At 43.6% G+C, this 16,663-nt stretch overlaps 1 protein-coding gene across 1 annotated transcript in view; it reads left to right on the forward strand.

Moving 5' to 3' along the window:
* The first annotated feature begins 611 nt into the window (after window positions 1–611).
* Window positions 612–16,663, forward strand: part of LOC126990698 (fat-like cadherin-related tumor suppressor homolog) — a 61,288-nt gene continuing 45,236 nt past the window's right edge. The window contains exon 1 of the mRNA XM_050849383.1: window positions 612–650. The gene's annotated coding sequence lies outside the window, so the exon portion shown is untranslated. The remainder of the gene's footprint in view (window positions 651–16,663) is intronic.

The following is a 16,663-nucleotide window of genomic DNA, read 5'->3' on the forward strand; positions in this document are numbered from 1 at the left end:
AACCGGCTGGGGCCGACCATCAGGCCCTACTATGAAGACCTACCGGCGCCACAGGCCAAGACGAAAAAAAAAATCTATAATGGCTAACAAATGTTATTATACAACGTCATGTATACGGTGTATGGGTATGCCAGGAAAACAACTTGAAGAGAACAAGAAGATGGACAATCTGTTGATCGGCGTCTGCGACGCCGATAAATACCTTGCAGACTTCGCCCGCTGCCAGACTTCTCGGCCTGACAGGCCGAGGCTCGAGCTTAGCTCAGGGCGGGAGTTTACCACTGACAAACAGCGGTTACTGTCCCCCCTTCAGCAAGGGAGATGGGGTGTGTGGTGAGTGGTGTGTGAAGGTCCCGGCAATACCCAGAGATTGACTATAATGAACCTTGCTCATGACTGGTTACTTGCTGGCGATGACGAGTGCAGGTCGTCATCAGGTCGTGGTGAATTACACACACATATAGTATCTTTTTTTCTTTGTTATTATCTTTGTTGTTGGTGGTGATGTTATTGTTATTGTTATTACTGCTGTTGTTGTTATTCCCTTTCTAAATATTGTCTTGCTGAATTTTGCTGTAGTATATAACCTAACTTATTATTTTCTCTCTTTTCAGTCGTGATGACAGAGCAGGCTTCGTGGTGTTAGTTAGGTAAGTGTGTTCTGACATAAGCATCAACACAAACTGGACTCAGTACATGACTTTATTGATGTCGATGTCCTTTTCATGTTATCTTAGATTACGTGACTAAAGCATCTCAACAAGGAAGTGTGGGGCGGATTAATTGCTAGGTAACAAAATAGATAGAGTTTACTGAGTGGAATGAAGCTCGTGGGTTGAAAGAAGAATGAACTAGATGTGTGTGTGTGTGTGTGTGTGTGTGTGTGTGTGTGTGTGTGTGTGTGTGTGTGTGTGTCCATGCGTCCGTCAGCCTCCTAATCATCAGTCATTGTGAAGGGGATATGGCAAAGCACCTTTAACCTACATTATAATCTAACCGCTTGTCGGCGTATGTTTCCGCCCCTGCACCAAAACAAATACTGGCCCGTGATGGTGCGGCGGCCGGCGGGTCCCCCATCTGTCCGGGCCCCGCGGCGACCCGTTAACCCGCAATGTACAGCGTGGCCACCTAACCTTTGTGGACGAAGCAATATGGTGTTTCTCAGGCTCGTGCTCACAAACGTTTCGGTGGGAGGCTTGCCCACCAGTATTTGATAAGGCTTTGTTAGATGCTGTGTTAGTGTTTCCATGGGTAGTTTTATGAGTCTAGTGATAGTTTGGCAAGGCTTCTGCACCTTGAATGTGAAAAGATCGTCACTTCAGCCTGGAGGGCCAAAGGAGCACGTGAGGAGGGAGAGCGAGAGAGAGGGGAGAGTACACCACAAAATTGGCATTTGCATAAAGAATGGAATATGATTTTGTTTTCATAGACTCGATAAATGGACGCTCTATTTTTTTGTTAGATATTTTTGTAGGAATAATAAATGCTCCATGTCCTGTTGTCACTGGGATACATGTTTACATTGCCATGATACACATGTGTCTCTCCATTTTACATACATATCTTTGTCTATCTGTTTGTCTGGCTGCCAGTATCTCCGAGGGCCTGTTTGTCAGTCTTTCATCTAAGTATTTATTGCTTTCTATCTATCTGTCTATATTTATTTGCATACAGTTACTCACTCATTACATATTTAGTGAGTTAGCAATGTTTTTTTTTTATGTGTTCGCGGCGGTGTGATTCATATATCCATGATTTTGTTTTGTTTGTATCGAATATTTTGCTCCGGCTCATCGCTTTCACGCATCCCCGATAGTGAGAAAATTAAGTTATCCACAGTGGGAATATAACACTGTGTAGTAATGGCCAAAACCAATTAGTAATAAAATCCTGATAGATATTTCAATCCGATTTTTTTTTTTTCGTTGCTAAGGTAGGAAAAAAAAAATGCTGCTGACATTAAGTATGAATTTTTACAGTTGACACAAAGTAATATAATGAAGATAACTGAGAAGGTTTTAGTAATTTATGAAAGGAAGATAAGTGCATCGAAGATGAGAACAAGAAAAGAAGAAAAGAAGAAAAAGAAAGTAAGAAAAGTTCAGGATAAAGACACGACAGAAAAGTTTGTATGTGTGTGTGTGTGTGTGTGTGTGTGTGTGTGTGTGTGTGTGTGTGTGTGTGTGTGTGTGTGTGTGTGTGTGTGTGTGTGTGTGTGTTTTCTTTGTGTGTCTGAGGAAGAGAGAAACACACACACACAGAGAGAGAGAGAGAAAGTAACATAGACAGACAAAGAAACAAACAAAGATATATAGAATGTCGAACCCGAACGTATTAAATCTAACCTTTCCTGCAATATTTCCTCAGGTTAGAAAATAGTGTGTTTTGCCAAGAATACATAATTTAAAGGGACAAAAACCATTAGACGGGGAGGAGACGATAACGGCAGAGAGAGAGAGAGAGATGCGTGCGGTTGGACGTGAACAAAGGCGAGGAGATAAAGCCACAGGATGAGAGTGATGGTCGCAAATTTGCATGTAAATTTGGATAATAACCAACGATAATAGAAAATTTGTAGGTGCGTTACGGAGACACGGGCGGATCGAGAGCGGTGGGGGCGGAGGGCGGCAGGGGTGAGGGAAGGAAGGAAGGAAGGAAGGACAGTTGCATTAGAAGGAGGACGGAAGGAAGGGCGAGGGAGTGAAAGACGCGAGAGAGAAAACGAGAAGTAAGATTGATGAGTGTTCGGAAGTGTTTGGTAATGGTAGTGTTGGTGAGGTGATCGTGGCAGAGAGATGGAGAGAGGAGAAGCGGAGAAAGGAGGGAAGGAAAGAAACAGATAAGATAGAAAGAAAAAAGGAAAGAAATGGAAAAGAAAGGGAAACGAAATGAAGGGAGGCAGGAAGGAAGGAAGAAAATAATGAAAAAAACGGGAGGAAGAAAAATACAAAAATATAGAGAGGAAGTAAAAGGAAGGACCGAAGAAGGAAAAAGAAGGAAGATAAAGGAGAAGTAAGAAAAAAAGAGAGGAAAGGACAAAGAATGAAAGAAAGGTAGGAAGGAAGAAAAGAGAAAGGAAGGAAGGAAGATAAGGACTAGAAAGTAAAAAGAAAGGAAGAAAAACTAATTAAAGGAATGACTAAAAGAAGAAATGAAAAGGAAAGAAAAATGCATAAGCTGGTGAAGGAGGGAAGGAAAGGGAAAGGGGAAAAGAAGAGAAGACAGAGGAAATGAGGGAGATGTGTAAGGAAGTGTGTGACGGGAATAGAGGCGAAATTATCAAAGAAGGAAGGAAGAAGTGTGAAAGAAAGGGAAAAGGGAAGAAAGGAAGGAAGGAAAAAATAAGAAAACAAAGGAAGGGAGGAAGGAGGAAAGGAAGGAAGGAAGGAAGAAAAATGAGAGGAAGGAAAAGAAAGGAAGGAAGGAAGAAAAAAGAAAAGAAAGGAAAGGAGGAACGAAGGAAGGAAGAAAAGGGGAGGAAGGAAAAAGAAAGGAAGAGAAAGAAGAAAAAAAAGGAAGGAAAAAGAAGAGATGAAAAGGAAGACAGGACTGGAGGAGGGAGGAAAGAAGGACGGAAGGAAGAAAAAAGGGAGAAAGGACTGGAGGAGGGAGGAAAGAAGGACGGAAGGAAGAAAAAAGGGAGAAAGGAAAGAGAAAGAAAGCAAGGAAGGAACATAAGGCAACAATTTCGGCATTCTTGGTGATGATAAGTGTTGTTATAATTTCGAAGAGAGAAGGAGGGCGACGCAGCGAGTATAAAGCATAAAAAAACTACGTTAACGAGTCACTTTTGTGGCATTTCAATCATTTGAGACGGTAAGGGAACACGTATTCATAAACATTTCGACGGCCAAGCACACACAAAGTTTTCGTAGGAGTTGTGGGCATATCCGTGAGTAGCTTTATGGCCCTGGTGGTAGGTTGACAAGGCATCTGTACCTTGGACGAAAATTTTAATAAAAACACTCGCGAGAACCCGATTAACCTCCTTTACGGCCTTTGGAAATATTATATGTGAGAAGCGGAAGAGTTTGAGAATACCGAACGTACTCTCTTTTGCTGCAATGATCAAGTCAACAATTATATAAGAGGAGGAAGAGAGATGAATGTCCACGCATCATACACTCTGAAGGTACTCTCGTGTTCCGGCGAAAGAGTCTGAGAATACCGACGTCAGTGTTCATGATACAACGGGTCTCTGCTACATCCCAAAAGCATTCCACGTGATATTAACCCAGAAAGTGTAACTCTGACTGGCTGTGTGCGTGACTACTCGGTGTATATCTTTTGGCCTGTCTGTCATTAGTGGAAATTTTTGGAAGTTGGTGAGAAGTGTTCATTTAAGAGAGGGAGAGGGAGCGGGAGGGGGAGAGGAGGGGGAGAGGGGGAGAGGGAGGGTTAGAGAGGGAGAGAGGAGACAGACAGAGAGAAGAAAAGTGAAGGGAAGAGAAGAAAAGATGAGAAGAAAAGAAAAAAAAAAAGAAGAGAAGAGAAGAGAAGAGGAGAGGAGAGGAGGAGAGGACAAGAAGGAGAGGAGAGGGGAGGAGAGGAGAGGAGAGGCGAGAACAGAAGAGCCGCGAAGAGGAGAGGAGAGACGAGAGAGAGAGAGAGGCGATTGGCGGTTCTCATTTTTGGAGTTTCATTTGTACCTATAATTCAACATTCCCTGAATTTACTGATGACTATTGTTCTGAGGTATTGTCCGCATAAGTAGTTCACGTTTTTTTTTTCTTTTCGTAATATAAATGTTAAATGAATGTAGATGTTTATATAATATGGATGTGAATTGAATGTACACTTTTGTAATCTCTCTCTCTCTCTCTCTCTCTCTCTCTCTCTCTCTCTCTCTCTCTCTCTCTCTCTCTCTCTCTCTCTCTCTCTCTCTCTCACACACACACACACACACACACACACACACACATAATCAAGGTAATGAATGACTCCACGTTATGTTTCAAATCAGCGGCGCGGAAAATTAAGTTATGTAAGCCTTCCTTCTCTTCATTTTTTAGCTCCCGACCCTTCCTTCCCAACCCTTCCGCTGCCTCCCTCCTTATTCTTGCATAGAGAAGACGAGACATGGTGACAAATAGGAGTGTTAAGGGGCTATTACACTGGGCAAATTTTCCGTGGATCTTCAGTCAAACCACGATTTCCGCTGGAGTGGTTCTCATTTGTTTCTTGTTATTGCTGCTGATGATGATGATGGTGAGTAATACCGTCGTCCCTCGGTGGAATATACCGTAGCTTTGGGAGATCGCGGACACGTCAGAAAACCACGCAATTATGAGAACCACGCCAGCGGAAATCGTGGTTTGACTGAAGATCAAGGAAAATTTGCCCAGTGTAATAGCCCTTTAGTGGCAAGAGAACAACAAGATCAAGAACAAGAACAACAAGAGAAGCAAACGAACAAAACAAGAAGAACAAGAACAAAAAATATCGAAAAGGAAAAGGAAATAAGTAACGAAAAAGAGGAAGAAGCAAAAGAGATGAAAAAAGAACAAGAACAAGAACAAGAAAACAAGAGCTAGAAAACGAGAAAAAAAAACGAAACCATTACTCAAGAGACGTTTAAGCTGTTGGAAATTGGGAAGTGAGAACGAATCCATCTTCTGAGTCTTGTTTAGAGGAGACGAGACACAGTGAAGAGGGAAAGTGTTAGTGACGAGAGGACCCCATGTAGAAAAAAAAATGTCCATCACTCAAACACGGTAAAGTTGATGAGATATGGATCGTTTTGGAACCTTATCAAATATGGGAAGAGAGGTGTAGGAGTGATTTATCTATCGACGTAAAGAAGACAATGGTGTTTCTGATCCAACAAGTGAACGGAGCTGCATGGGACCTTTAGTGGGAGATGACAGGACAAGACTTGAGGAGAGAGGATGGAAGGGAAGGAGGGAGGGAAGCAAGACGGTCAAAAGAAAGAAAAGATAAGAGAGAAATCGATGCACCGAGAAAGAGGAATGACTGCCAAGGAATGAGATCTTATGAGAGACGAAAGGAGAAAACTTAAGTGGAAGGGAATGATGGAGGGGAAGGTAGGGGAGTGTGTGAAGGGTGGAATGTAAAGAAAATGGAAAGAAATGTAGGGGGTGACGGTGAATGTGGAAGTGAGTGGAGGGAATGGGATGGGGTATGTACGGTGGGAAGGGAATGAGTGGAATAAGATAATAGAGGGTGTGAGCAGAGAAAGGGAAGGAAAGAGGGAAGACATTGTGAAGAAAGAAAGAAAGAGAGAAAGCGATGAGAAAGAGGAATTACAGCAAGGATGAGATATTAAATGAGACTTGAGAGAGAGAGAGAGAGAGAAGCAAAACAGCGTGAAAAGAAAAGACTGAGTACAACAGACGCAGCAAGGACGACTAATGACCAGCGAACAGAGTGGCGTGAAGGGAAAAAACGCCCGGACGATGTATTACCAGACGGAGTGGAGGGAGAGAGAGAGGAAGAAGAGCAAGGCGGCGTGGAGAAAGAGAGGTGAGTGGACTGATATTAAGGGGACCATATAATTACTTTACTTCGCCTCCAGTGACTGACTCCAAACAGTGACGAGTGGCCAGGACAGGATGGGAGGTTTGGTGGGGACAGAGACAGAGAAACAGACAGAAACAGACAGTCAGAGAGGCAAATAAGGAGACAGACAAACAAAGATAGTAGACATTACAGGAAACAGCGAGGAGAGACAGATTAAAGAAACAAATAGCAGATTAGGACAGACAGACGGACAGAGAAACAAGCAGTTAGACAGGCAAACAAACAGACTAATAGACATGACAGCAAACAGAGACGGAGAGACAAATAGAGACAGAAACAGAGACAGGCAGACTAGGACAGACAGACAGACAGACAGAGAAGCAGGCAGTCAGACAGGCAAAGAAAGAGACAGACATACAAAGAGACAGACAGGTAGACATAACAGCAAACAGAGAGGGAGAGACAGATAGAGACAGAAACAGAGACAGGCAGATTAGGACAGACAGACAGATAGACAGAGAAGCAGGCAGTCAGACAGGCAAATAAAGAGATAGACATACAAAGAGACAGACAGGTAAACATAACACCAAACAGAGAGGGAGAGACAGATAGAGACAGTAACAGAGGTGGACACTGATGGGTGGTGGTATGTAGTGTGTTGCCATGTAAATGCCCAGTTTCTCAAGCCATGCCCATTTGAGCACCGGACGTAAATAGCTGATTAGGCTCAATAGGCTGCGAGCGGTGCACCGCATCCCTCGCAAAGAAACCGAACACTTTGGGGCGAGACAACGAGGAGTTCTTGGAGAGAGAACCCGACGGACTTCGCAGGGCGGAGGGAAATAAACAAAAACTTCTCGCGATCAGTTTCCTCCTTGTGTCTGTTGCGCTCATGGGAGGGAGAGTAGAAAGCGAGGGTGACTCCTTATCGGCCTGAGGTAGTGGTCCCCACGAGGGTCCGTGCAAGAATATCAAGGTCCATCGAGATTCTAATTATTGTTAGATTTATTATACTGAAATTAGGAGATTGCGGCTCGGAATAAAATTCATACTACTGAACAGTGTACACAATCCTTAAAGCTGAATGCTTAAATGCTAGAATTGGTCTAATTTAGCTAACGGCACCAGGGGTGTCAAACTCACGGCCCGCTGGAAAAATAGGCCCTTTGGATGGTCATGGTGGCCCGTTTAACCTATTTCGTTGTAGTGGTCCACAGGTGAAGAAGTGTCAGGAGAAGGGACCGGGGCCGAAAAGGTTGGGAGCCGCTGCTCCAGAGAGTCAACCACGAGCGTGTGATTGTTGCTTTGCTTCCATCTGTGTAGAATTTAAACCCTTTGGAAATAAAAAGTGGCGTCAGTCACGAGCATGGGATTAGTACTGTTAGGTCCGTCAGTGTAACAGAAACACCAAGGTATTAGATTGTCATTTTTTGTGGTATCGTTACGCATTATGGCCTATTTTTTTCCTGCCGACATGAAGGGACGCTATTCCGATTATGTTGTAGCGGAATATGATAAGGAACGTAGGTATTCTCAGACGCTATCGGCTCGCAGCAACAACCATTTCCAAGGCCACAAAGGAGATTGTTCGGGTTCTGGCGAGTGTTTTTTTCACGGTCACGGCGCAGCAGCCTTGGCACACTACCGCCAGGCTCATAAAACTCACGTGCAAATACTAACATGACCTCCACGAAAGCCTTACCAAATGGAGTGGGTGTAATGCAGCGTTGCCAGATTATCGTACTCACCACATCGTCTTTATTACTTTTAAGCCTCAAACTCTCGTACCTACACAAATAACGATAGAAAATTGAAGTTAGCGTTAAAACTCCTATTTATTGATGTTTGTTTGTTTATTTTTGCTATAGTTATTGGTCAGCAACTTCGAAAATGCAATGCGATGAGTACAATAATTCGACAACGCTGGTGTAATGCCCGAAACGTTACTGGGGCATTAATACCACCCATAGAAATACCCATACCACAGCCTCTAGGAAAGCACCGTCAGATGCGTATGTATAAGCCCTGAAATGTTTGAGAATAAAAACAAAAAACTACTGCCCGTATTCTTAAACATATCGGCGCCCAAACACACATATTCAACAAGAATTTCGTAGGAGTTTGGGGCATTTTCAAGGGTAGTTTTATAGCCCTGGTGGTAGACTGACCCTTCTTCTGTACCGTGAACCTAAAAGAACACTCATTAGAACCCGGCTGATCACCTTTTTGGGCTTTGGAAATAGTTGGTGTGAGAGCCGAAAGCGTCTAACAGTACCAACCTATGACTCACCCGTGATATATACACGTGTAGGGTTTCCACGATGGACTTGTTCTTCCCTTCAGCCACGCGAGAGTCCTGCTGTGCCGGTGCTGAGTGTCACGTCATCCCTTCGTCTACCAACACACACAGCTACTGACACAGACAGTACAATTCCTCTACTACTCGCTGCTAATCATTTCCATCGTGTACTCAGCGCTCCCCATATAGCACGCGAGAGTCCTTCTGTGTCGGTGCTGAGTGTCACGTCTCTGCTCCTCCGTTTTCTATGAAAATCACGGACTATTCATCAAGCGACTCGCCGTGGACTCATTACAGGCGTGGCGGCGGCAGCGTTCCCCGAGCAGGAGTGTTCATCAAAGGAACTCCAAGCTTATACTACATTCTATACGCCAAAGGTCTTTCTTCTCAAACATTTCGGGGCTTACACACCTACATTTGCCATATGGGGAGAGATAAGTGTACGGTAGAAGTGATTAACAGCAGAAATAGAGGAATAATTATTGTAATGTTTGTGTCATTATGTGTGTGTGTGTGTGTGTGTGTGTGTGTGTGTGTGTGTGTGTGTGTGTGTGTGTGTGTGTGTGTGTTGGTACGCGTTCCCAGGGGGCGTGTCTGTCCGTGACCTGTCCTTTGAGAGAGAGAGAGAGAGAGAGAGAGAGAGAGAGAGAGAGACTATTAAAAGATCAGAGTTGCAAATCAAACTGTCACTTGAACATATAACTCACCACACTTCAAACCCTGATTTCGTTAACAATCTTACGAAAATGTGTGTGTGTGTGTGTGTGTGTGTGTGTGTGTGTGTGTGTGTGTGTGTGTGTGTGTGTGTGTGTGTGTGTGTGTGTGTGTGTGTGTGTGTGTGTGTGTGTGTGTCTGTCTGTCTGTCTGTCTTTCTGTGTGTTCAGTTCACGGAGGGCGTCACACTAAAGTCGGTATTGTCAGGCCAAACAGGAGATCAGTCGGGATCTACTGAGTGTTCTGTTAGATTCACGGTACAGAAGAAGGGCCAGACTACCACCAGGGTCACAAAACTACCCCTGGCAATGCCCACAACTCCTACAAAAGCCTAGTAAAATATGTGTAGCCTGGACGCCGAAAAGTTTAAGAATATGACACTAACCTGCTACTGCATATGTTGGGCGGCCGCTGGTCTTCGCGAGGCGTTTTCTCTCTTCTCTTCTCATCTTCTCTTCTCTGCTCTCTTTATCTAACTATCTATCTATCTATCTGTCTATCTAACTATCTTCCTTACACACACACTCATTTCCTTCATTCTCCTGCAATTTATATCATTCTGCTCCTCTCCCTCGCTCGGCCTCTCTCGCCCTCTCATTACTGCCTTCCCGCCCTCCACTCGGCGCTCCTCAAAGGTTCGTCTGTGCGGAAGGTCTCTGCACACATTTCTTTTTCCGGGTGGCGACGATGTGAGGTTTGTAAATGTTGGTGAAACTTAAAAGATATAACACACACACACACACACACACACACACACACACACACACACACACACACACACACACACACACACACATGGACACACACTTATGCAAATAGAGATAGATAGATAGATAGATAGATAGATAGATAAATAGATAGATAGATAGATAAAAATATAGAGATGGATAGATTTATGAATCTTGGTGAAACTTAAAGATATAACACACGCACAGACACACACACACTTATGCAAATAGATACATAGATACATAGATAGATAGTTAAATAGATAAAAAGATGGATAATAGATAAATATGTCTTAAGATTGCATGCCATTTGAGTTCAGAGTAAGAATGAAAACGAATCTATTAAACAAAGCAAAGGCAGATAAGGAAATTCATATAGTCTTTCTTGCAATAATGTGTTAGTTGGTTAGCTTTATATTTATTCACGAAATTCTGAATGAGAGAGTCAGGCAAGAAAACTCGCCCCTCCTAGAAACACCAGAAAACAGATAGTGTTGTTTTAGGTTCAGGGTATAGGAGGAGGGTCAACCTACCTCCAGGGTCATAAAACTAGCCCTGGAAATGTCCCAAACTCCTACGAAAGCCTTGTCAAATGTGTGTGTTCTTGGCAGGTTTGGAAAAATCATGACTTTTCTATAAAAAAAATTTTAATTTGATTTAAATCGGATTTTTTTATTTAAATCGATTTTTTTATTTAAATTATTTTTTTCTGCATTTCAGTCTTATGAGGCCATTTTCTTGTATTAAACTTGGCCAATGTTAAAATTTAATGACACCATAGTTTTTTTATGCTTTATAATATTTCTTGTAAGAGATGGCAATGATTCATTGGTGCCTGACTTGCTGCAGGACCAATACAGAATCAGTACAGGACAAGTAGACTTGATACCTTTCATCTACTACTGGTTCATATGTTCTTCCTTCTTATATATATATATATATATATATATATATATATATATATATATATATATATATATATATATATATATATATATATATATATATATATATATATATATATATATATATATATATATATATATATATATATATATATATATATATATATATATATATATATATATATATATATATATATATATATATATATATATATATATATATATATATATATATATATATATATATATATATATAACAAATCATTTTAAATACAGTATATTGAATTTTGATTTTATTCATGATTTTTACTCTGATTTGAATCGATTTAAGTTGATTTTTAAATAATTTTATTTGAATCAAAACAACCCTGCTGCTTGGGCCCAGAAATGTTTAAAAATGCGACCCTTAGAGTTCACGGAGTATAAGAGATGATGAAATTGTCATTGTATTATGCACGGTGTTGTCTTTGTTAATGATACAGTGTTATTCATGCCCTTTCTTTTCATTCCCTTGCATTCCCTTTCTTTCTCTTCTTTCCCCTCCCTTTCCTTCCCTTTCCTTCCTTTGCTTTCTTTGTACTCTCTCTCCACAGCTACCTACCCCTTTTCTTTCTTACGACGGAGACGTGTGTGATTCTCTTGCCTGTACAACGGTAATTATGTCTCCAGGAAGTATACACAGACAGATTGCAATTTATGAGTGTCGTCGCGGCACATGTGTTTACCTGTGATGAGTACCCGTGTAGTACCATTATTGTTTGTCGCCAGAGCGTAACGGGTGTCAGCTCATGCGTGTGTCTTCGCCCAGTTACCTCACGTTCCCGATGAGCCGAACACTCAGGCGCGGCAAAAATACCAAAAGATAATCATTATCGAAACAATTATTCTAAACTTTTATTCTTATCCCATCACTCATCTTTTTTACAGGGTGGGAGGCAGCTCAAGGGCGGAAAAAAAGAGGAAACAGAAAAGCCCGCAATGGTGCTGCTCCCGGAAAATGCTCAGAGAAAGGTTCCCAAATAGAGAGCCCAAAGTCATTCGGAAAGGTGTCTTGATAATTCCCTCTTGGTATAGGCCCCTGTGTATGCGTGGGGAGTTGTCAAGGAAACTGAGGCTAAGGCAGGATTATGATATTGTCTAACGAGAATAAAGACGTTAGGTGATGATGATGATATATAGCACTCTTTCAGCCAGAGTTTACCAGCGACAAGGGTGAAAGAATGAAGATGCTGGTTAACTCTTGCATAAGGGATTTGGACAGCCAAGTGATTAGCTAGAACAAAAAAAGGGTGTTCTAGGGTTTACCAGCGAAAGGGATGAAAGGATGACGATGCTAGTTAACTCTTACATAAGGGATTTGGACAGCAAAGTGGTTAGCTAGAACAACAAAAGGATGTTCTAAAATTTACCAGCGAAAGGGGTGAAAGAATGACGATGCTGGTTAACTCTTGCATACGGGATTTTGATAGCCTTGGAGAGAGCAAGATCTAGCAAAAAGGATGAAAGAATGAAGATGCTGGTTAACTCTTGCATACGGAGCTCGGGTAGCCTAGAAATGGGGAAAAACAAGCAAAGGGGATGAAAGATTGAAGACGGTGATTAACGTTTGCATAAGGGATTTGGACAACTTAGAAATGAGCAATAACAACACACAAACTGTGCTGCAGGAAATTTTTAAGTTAGCCTGGATCGCTGCGTCACTAATAGCCTCATCAGAGCTGTGTGTTTGGCCCATTATCATTTCACACACACATGATTTATCCAGAGTCGGACTATAATTGCGAGACGTTGCAGACAAACACCGGGATGAGTTGGTTAATTATACCCAAACAGTGGCCCTGGACGGAAGGCTTGGCGGAGTATTATAACTATTATCGGAGAGGCTCAGCGAATGGCAGGAGGGACTAAAGTATTGCTGGCCAGTGATATTATGTTAGTGTGGGAGACCTTCGCCGCCACGTCTCTGCACAACACGAGTCATGATAGATTGATGGAGCTCTTAATCTCTGGTGTAGTACTTGTAATTATGTGGAAAGGCGAAGGGTGCGTGGAGACATGATCGAGGTTTATAAATGGATGAAGGGCCTTAATAAGGGAGACATTCATAAGGTTTTGTTGGTAAGAGAACCGGGTAGGACACGAAGTAATGGGTTTAAACTGGATAAATTCAGATTCAACAGGGACATAGGCAAAAATTGGTTTACTAACAGGGTGGTGGATGAGTGGAATAGGCTTAGCAGTCATGTGGTGAGTGCCAATACAATTGTCACATTCAAAAATAGACTAGATAAATTCATGGACAGCGATATTAGGTGGGGTTAGATACACAGGAGCTTAGGGTCAAAGGAGCTGCCTCGTACAGGCCTACCGGCCTCTTGTAGACTCCTGCGTTCTTATGTTCTTATGTTCTTATAACTACCCCCGGAAATGCTCAGAACTCCTACGAAAGCCTTGTCAAAATTATGTGAGGTTTGGCGCCGTAAAATTTAAGAATATGATACCTAGCCCTCACCACCGCCACCCTTGGTCAGTCACCACCACCTCCACCCTCACCACCGCCACCCTTGGTCAGTCACCACCACCTCCACCCTCACCACCGCCACCCTTGGTCAGTCACCACCACCTCCACCCTCACCACCGCCACCCTTGGTCAGTCACCACCACCTCCACCTCACCACCCTTGGTCAGTCACCACCACCTCCACCCTCACCACCGCCACCCTTGGTCAGTCACCACCACCTCCACCCTCACCACCGCCACCCTTGGTCAGTCACCACCACCTCCACCCTCACCACCGCCACCCTTGGTCAGTCACCACCACCTCCACCCTCACCACCGCCACCCTTGGTCAGTCACCACCACCTCCACCCTCACCACCGCCACCCTTAGTCAGTCACCACCACCTCCACCCTCACCACCGCCACCCTTAGTCAGTCACCACCACCTCCACCCTCACCACCCTCGCCACCACCTCCTCCACTACAGCCTCCATCATCCCCTGTCCTCACCACCTACCACCTTCACCTCCTGCATCACCACGCCCTTCACCTCCACGAAGACTAACCACCTCCCTCACCACCACTACGACCTTCCTTCAGCACCAACACCACCACCGCCAATACAACCTCAGTCACCACCTCCCTCACCACCACTACGACCTTCCTTCAGCACCAACACCACCACCGCCAATACAACCTCAGTCACCACCTCCCTCACCACCACTACGACCTTCCTTCAGCACCAACACCACCACCGCCAATACAACCTCAGTCACCACCTCCCTCACCACCATTACGACCTTCCTTCAGCACCAACACCACCACCGCCAATACAACCTCAGTCACCACCTCCCTCACCACCACTACGACCTTCCTTCAGCACCAACACCACCACCGCCAATACAACCTCCGTCACCACCTCCCTCACCACCACTACGACCTTCCTTCACCACAAACACCACCACCGCCAATACAACCTCCGTCACCACCTCCCTCACCACCACTACGACCCTCCTTCACCACAAACACCACCACCGCCAATACAACCTCCGTCACCACCTCCCTCACCACCACTACGACCTTCCTTCACCACAAACACCACCACCGCCAATACAACCTCCGTCACCACCTCCCTCACCACCACTACGCCTTTCACCTCCACCACCTTTACCAAGAAACAAACTTTGACCATGGTAGAAAATAGCTTGCTTTGGGTACTAACTAAGGCGCTATGTTGGACTTTAGAAATTGTCGCTACATAGGCAAGTCACGCATTAACCTGGCCAGCACCTTCCCCTGTTGAAAAAAGCTATTGCCGTGGCCAGACATTTATATTCTCCATCAAGCGAGGCAGCTCAAGGGCAAAAAACAAACACAGGAACAAAAAGGGCCCCGCTAGACACTGCTCCAACCAAAGAAAGCAGAACGAGAAGCCAGTACAGAGGTCAATTTCGGGTGTGGAGGTGTCTTGATGCTCTCCTCCTGAAAGTGTTTAAGTCGTAGGCAGCGGGAGTTACATTACATTCAGTATCATAGGCGTGACTTTATTAGAGGAGAGGTCAATATCGGGTGGAGCGGTGTCTTGATGCTCTCCTCTTCAAAGCGTTTAAGTCACAGGCAAGGGGAGTTATATTACATTCAGCATCATAGGCGTGACATTATCAGAAGAGAGGTCAATTTCGTGTGGAGAGGTGTCTTGATACTCTCCTCCTGAAAGCGTTCAAGTCGTAGGCAGGGGGAATATATTACATTCAGCATCATAGGCGTGACAGCAGCTATACCAGACCCCCATCACCTGATCTGACCGCCCTGTACTGTCGATCCTCTGAATGCTTAACGTGACAGGCCGGGCCGTCCGTCAGCGCCAATATTTCAGGCGAGTCGGAGTAAAAAGCGAGGAACATGTGATACTGACGAGTGGTGTGAATACTGTGTTATGCGCGAGGCATCCAGAGTAGTGTTAGGAGGTACCTTTCTGACTGGCCGGTGTTTTGTTGTATTGATAAATGTAATGACGATAGTACGAATTTTACTACTACTATATTACTTGTTGTTGTTGTTGTTATTGTTGTTGTTGTTGTTGTTGTTGTTGTTGTTGTTGTTCCTCTTCTTGTTCATCTTTATTTTTTTGTATTAATATGTTTGTGATTTTCTATAAGTATTTAAAAGACTACTACTACTACTACTACTACTACTACTACTACTACTACTACCAGGGGGCGAGGGAAGAGAGGTGGTTTAGTTGGGGCGGTGTGAGGTATGGAATTATATATATGTAGTGTTGATTGTCTAAATTGGAATGGAAGACTGTTGTGAGTGGGATGGTGCTCTCTCCCTCTCTCTCTCTCTGTCTGTCTGTCTGTCTGTCTGTCTGTCTAAGAAACAAATTTGATGAACTGAGATGTCTTGCTTTAACAGAAAATTTTGACATAATTGCTATAACCGAAATATTTATCGACACCACAAATATTGATTTAAGTTCCGAATACAACATAGATGGCTACAGACTCTTCAACAAAGATCGTGTAAACCGTAGAGGCGGTGGCGTCGCCCTTTATGTCAAAAGCTATTTGCAACCCACTGACAAAACACCAAGAGACAGTAACGTTGAACATTTGTGCGTGCGAGTAAACATTGCAAAAGTCAACTTAAATATATCTGTCACCTACAGACCTCCCGGGCAATCACTCGATGACGACCTTGAAATGTACAGCGTCTTAAGGCAGTCACTTAATAACAGCGACTCACTGATATTAGGAGACTTTAACCTCCCCCATATCGACTGGGCGACACTGTCAGGTACAGAAGGCGAGTCACATAGAATGATCGAATTTCTAGAAGAAAATTATCTAAGCCAAATGGTTTCTGAGCCAACTCGACAAAATAATATACTCGACCTTGTTATAACAACCCAAGATAACCTAGTCAGTAGTGTCACGGTAGGAGAACACCTCGGCTCTTGCGATCATAAATTAGTGCGCGTCGACATTAAAGCTCAATCATCAGTGACTGAAAATAAAGTAAAGGTGCCCAATTTCA

This window comes from Eriocheir sinensis, unplaced genomic scaffold (assembly GCF_024679095.1).
Source record: "Eriocheir sinensis breed Jianghai 21 unplaced genomic scaffold, ASM2467909v1 Scaffold191, whole genome shotgun sequence".
Taxonomy (NCBI): domain Eukaryota; kingdom Metazoa; phylum Arthropoda; class Malacostraca; order Decapoda; family Varunidae; genus Eriocheir; species Eriocheir sinensis.